This window comes from Periplaneta americana, chromosome 1 (genome assembly GCF_040183065.1).
Source record: "Periplaneta americana isolate PAMFEO1 chromosome 1, P.americana_PAMFEO1_priV1, whole genome shotgun sequence".
Classification (NCBI taxonomy): domain Eukaryota; kingdom Metazoa; phylum Arthropoda; class Insecta; order Blattodea; family Blattidae; genus Periplaneta; species Periplaneta americana.
Window position 1 is genome coordinate 202,444,522 of NC_091117.1, and position 6,230 is coordinate 202,450,751.

Here is a 6,230-nt window from a genome sequence, read left to right on the forward strand (position 1 = left end):
CGTAAATCGTTAATATAAAATCAACATAATGAGATAGTGAAAAAACATCACTAGTATCAGTCGTTAACCCTCCACCCCTTTGATTTGCGATTGTTAGTATAAGTAGCATGATTATTTTATTAATTGTAAGTTATGTAGACTACGACCCAGCAGAGATTACAAAAGAGAGAAAATAATTTATAGGTTAACATACATGAATCTAATCTAATTATACAAAGATGGTATTAACATAGGGTACTTATACAGGCCTATGTGATTTATTTAAACTTACCTGTAGGCTTTAACATTCTCGGTCGTTTCGACTTTATTTTCATTAATGCTGCTCGAAAATCAGGAACAAAATCGTAATCTTTAAAATGATCGGAGCATACTCTGCTTGTATCAAGATTGAATTTATCCTGTCTTTTGCACGGAATTACCCATTTTTTCTAATTCCTAAATCTTTAGGAATGGTATTTTTATCGTTAGAATTGTTGCATACCGTAACAGCACACCTTTAAACAACATAAACAAGAAAAAACACGAATACTGCTTTGAAGCATTTGAGCTTCGGCGCGCTTAGCTATCTTGTGACGTCAGAATCCCTCTCCTCTCCCCGTCAATCCCTCGCCAACAAGCTCGATAATAATGCAACCTGTGAGAAGTTTAGAAGCCTTGATTATGACTCTCATTGAACTACACAGTCAATTCTCGTTCCGGCTTTCGGAGTCAGCCTGCACTCTGCCAGTACTCTAAGCCAGCAAGAAGCTGAAACATTTCCGTTTTGTGTGAGAATTAGAAAGATGCTTGCCTGTGAGCTTCAAGTGATGTTTAAATTCCACTATTTATACGATTTTCCAGCATGCTTAAGTTCGTTTCATAAGTAAATGTATGAAATCAATATCTCGAGTGTAAGTTACACTAAAACATCTTGAAAATAACAATTCTAAGACAGGTGGAGATGAATAATCTTCAGCTTTTACTCCCATTTTTTTTTTCAGAAATTTTTACATATCCAATTAGCCTAGTGCTTTTAACTAAATACATTATAATTATATTTGTTAATGTTCTATTTAATTAACAAAAGTAGCTTAAATTGTAGAGAAAAATATTAAGTAAATATAAACAATGCTAAGTATAAATCGTAATCTAGATTGCAGAGCATGATCTTGCATCTGTATATAATATGTATATTTGGTCTGAAGAAGTACCACAGTCTAGTACATATAGCCACGAAGCTCAGTAAGTAGGGAATATGCATCCACTGACAGTACTTGCTAGTAGCTAGCCACTAGGATCGCTACTATCGCCTCATCACAGACTCCATCCCTAGCAGACAACAAAATATATTATACTTTCGTTATCGTGTTCTTTTGGAAAAATTAACACCTTCCTTCCATTATTGAAATATTAAATATAAAAGATTTATTTATTATACATCTTGATTACACAACTTTTAACACTGTATCACTTCGGAATATGTACGATAAGAACTTTCTTGTGTTAAATATTATTAGCATACGTTAATAATATTTAACGCAAGAAAGTTCTTATCATATTTATTTATTATTTTATGAAGTATATTAAATTCCACCATAAACTCAAAGATACAAGAAATAGTAATAATATTATTTTTGGGTGTTTATGTAAAACGAACTGAAATTTACTACCATAAACTGGGGTTACTTTGAACACAGAGGAAACTTTGACCATTTTTTCAGAAAATCATATTTAGGTTTCTACATGCTGCATTTGTTATAGATGGAGGTAAATTATCATAAAATCACTCTCATACCAAATTTACCTCCATCTATAACAAGTGCAGCATGTAGAAACCTAAATATTATTTTCTGAAAAAATGGTCAAAGTTTCCTCTGTGTTCAAAGTAACCCCAGTTAATGGTATAATCACTCCACTCATTCAAGATTATAGCGATAATGAACTACGAAACTAATAAAATATTAATTTGCAGTTACCATTACAACAACAAAATAATAATAACGGAAATATGAATTAATGAGTGTATCATCTCCTTGTCCCAAATTACTATTCCAATTATTGTATTTTAGCCATTAACATTTATTACAACCGATAACGAACATTTCACAGTTTACACAACTTTTCTTCACAAGCAACAATACGAAATAGTACTGGCACAGTCTGTTGTTCCTAGTACTTCTATTTGTTAGCCGCTTGGAGCGTTGTATCGCGAGAAATGCAAAAAATCACCTCAAGCTTCGTGACTGTATGATATTAGACTGTGGTAGTACTTTGTATTCAGAAACTTTGATAAATTCGTGAAAGTATTGTCCTTTTGGAATTTATTGCACTATTTTTTTTGTTAATAATCATTCTCTCCCCATGTATTTATCTTCCCCTTTTCCTCAAAGGAGAATATCAATACTCATTTCCCCAATACCCAGTTTGTATGTATTAATTATGACCTGCTACAAACACATTAATATGTAAGATTATATTGTCCGCATGACTATGTTATAAACTTCAGAATAAATAATTTGTCACGTGCCATTTAGGCGCTTTTGACTATCAGCTGACATACAATACGTTTACCCGTCTGAAGTGTGCTTTCATCTACTGTGCTCCAACCATGAGAGTCTCTGCGGAATGAAATGCAGCGGGGTAATGCTATGAATGAATGTTGATGTCATAAGATGTCATAAGGTCACACACATGGGTACTCGTATCTCTATTGGCTCTCTCTCACAGCACAAACAATAACATTGTTACACACATATTTATACTACTCTAGTTACAAAATTAGATCACTGTTAATCTCCTGGTCTTTTAATCCCTCCATACAGGAAATAACATATGCAGGAGAGCGCATGGTTTTTAAACTGACGTTATAACGATAATATTATCTATCTACTTCGCTCCAATAGATGATGCAATAGCAAGCACATTCCTTTCACGGTTGATCTCCTGGTTGGAGAACAGTAAAAAGTACATTTGTCCTCGAGGTAATAATAATAATAATAATAATAATAATAATAATAATCCATGGCGCCACAGCCCATGAAGGCCCAGACTGACCAGCTGGCTGCTGGCCTCACTTTCACATGCCGAAGCAGAGGTGGACGATCATCCAATCAGAATGGAGGTATCGTGTGGTTAGCACGATGATCCCCCCAGCCGTTACAGCTGGCTTTCGCAACCGGATTTCACTACCTATATTAGCTCACTAAGTACTGGGTGGACACCGGTCCCATACACTGACCGAAATTTCATGAGAAAATTTCTTTCCCCATGATTGTCCTCGAGATGGTAGTTTCAATTTGTCTGTTGATAGTATGGTCAGTCCACATTATCAGAACTTGTTGACATGCACTGTATGTGTGAGTCAGCTGTAGTAGATAAGATAAGTGGATCTATCGACAACAATATTCATTACAGCGTCACCTGAATTGACGTTTTCCGACAATATAGATTGGAAGAGAAGGTTTGTTACTTAGCCTCCGTGATCCCCAGATTTAAGTCCATTTGAATGTTTTATTGTGGGGCCAGTCTTGTATTTGTTCACCTCTTAAAACAGAAGAACTGACAGGATCCGAGCCCTGACACCTAGGATTTCTGAAAGAGTACGTCAGTCAAAGCTGCAGTGCTGCACTCTTTGTATTGAGTCAGAGGGATGCCATTTTCGGAAACCTCCTGCAATGTAAGTTTCTGGAATAACTTCTGCCACAGTTTGATAAAGAACTTATTCCTTGTAAATTAAGTAAATAATGTTTCAGAAAGACTTGTGGTAAAAATCAGTGCGACCAAGGGTAACTTAGTTTTTCAGATGGTGCGGAAGATACAGGGACATCATTTTATTTTTATTAACATTTTTAATATTAACTTGCCTATACCTCTGGATCAACGCCGTTTGCTACCCCCTTCCACGACTGGAGTTCGATGATACTGGCGTAATATACAAACAAATCACTTTACTAGATATAGGAGGGAAGAAAAGTAGTTCATCCATTTACGTAAACTAGGAAATATTGCGCTTTTGAGTTTGATCATTTTCATTAGGTTTTTGTTTAATAAAAATACAGTACAGTATTAACAATGTTTTTACTCACGAACTGAGCTGTACATGTGGACGTATTCATTATGTACATTAGCGTACAATATAGAGAATGAAGTTAAATTGAAAAATAATCATACTATGGATATTTAAACATATTTTTTAAAATGGTGGTCGTTCATTTCGATACAGGCTTCAGTTCTAATGTGCATATTATCGCACTATAGACTATTGTACCTAATCCCAATTACCAGTTTCGTTCTTCGTACTAGTAGCTCATGTTGAAATAATTCTGTAGGCCTACCTACTCTATAAAAAAGTACCTTACGTACTGTAAATTCAATCTTCACTTCTGCCCGATCCGAAAAGATAAAATTGCTCAGACATGCTATCTACTGTCCGTCCAAATGGTTATGTCGTAGGGTCGTAGAAAGGGAGGAAATGACGTGACAGTTAATTACTTAACGAGGCCCTTTTATTTAAGTTATTTTAAATAGTTGTATAATATTACGTAGACGTCAAATTCCTAACAGAAATTAATGTTTTCAGAAAAGAGCTAAGACAGCCCAGCCACTAGCTGGCGAATAAAAGCTGGTAGGGGAAGCCGGGATACGACGTAGGCAAATGGACGACAGTACCTGTACGAAAATGATTCAATACTGAAAGCTCTTTCGTCACTGGAAAATGCAAACATATTTTTGGAACGTAGTGTTTACTATGACCGTAAGGCTACTATGACTGTATATGAGGTCTTGGATCTGTGTGGAGGACGGTTGAACTTCATTAGTAGAAGGGGTGGGAGTGAAGTACATTAAAAAACTCAGGTACAATAAAAATTGAAGTAAAAATAAAATGATGTCCCCGTATATAGACTTCTAGCATGGAATGATGATTTAATGTGTATGATAGCTGCCTGACTAACGTGTCCATAGTATCGATGGACATGGATGGTCACTTTGATCAAAATATAAGATTGTCCTATGCCACTACTTATTGTACGTTATGGAGAATTAGGTATCAAACTCAGTTTCGAAATGATCTCATTCTTAATTATTATTTTTATAAAACATATCTTACAAATAAAATATACACTGATTTAGTAATAACTGCTTTGCAATAATACGAGTAACGAAACGACAGAGTTATATCATGCCTTCTTATCACTTAAACATTACTTTAAATTAAAGATAATATTATTACCACTTTATCTCATTAAATTTAACAACTATGCGATATTCGCTACCAGTAAAAAATCTACACACTCCTTGGAAGCCATTTTGAGTTACGGATCTGAGTCCTCCGCAAGGTCCTGAATCCTGCTGGCTACAATGTTCCGCGACGGATTGATAGTTTGATATTTCGGAACAACAAGGGTTGTGCCGCAGATTTGAGAAAACCCTAACCAAATCATCTGATACGAAAGATCACTCGGACAAAGTAATTTTAAGAGAAAGAGATTGCAGCTAATGTACATATCCTCAACAGAAACACCACAAATTAGATCCTCATTCTGCAACATATGCAAATGAAAAATTAAGAAGTTTAAGTGGTATCAGTATTGAAGATAGTTTCAATAACATCACATTGGATCCCAGCTGAGGTATGTTCCTGTATGAGTATAAAATATGCAGGGCTAATATCCCATATGTACGTCTTCCGGTACCTTACAAAATGTCTGCCAGTATATCAAATCCTAGGAATTAAACTTTCACCTTCATGTCACGAAGTTTGTAACATAGTTATGCGAGCACTCTGTATACTGTATATGTATGTATTGTGTACCGTATGTGTGTATATATGTAGACAGGATAGACACAAATCTGTTCTCCGAGAAACTATATACCGGTACCTATAGTAAAATAGGTTTCCTTTGTTATACAAACAAAAAGAAATGATTAGACATATGGTATGCGGCAAAACAAATGACACTGAAATTATTGCTCATCTTCTATCCACATTTCCCTAGCAACGAACTATTTATTTATTGTACACTAGCCGTACCCGTGCGTTCCGCTGCACCGTTAGAAATAAATATAAAGTATTTATATAATTAAAATAGGACATTTGATCCAGGGAAAGTTCGTGTTTGATAGAAGGATAAATCGTTTATTATGTTACTTAATTTAAATTGAATTAAAAAATTAAAATGCGATCATTTTGATCCAGAGACCACTCATTTGGTCATAAAAATTAGTTTAAGAAATACAGGAAAAGAATATAA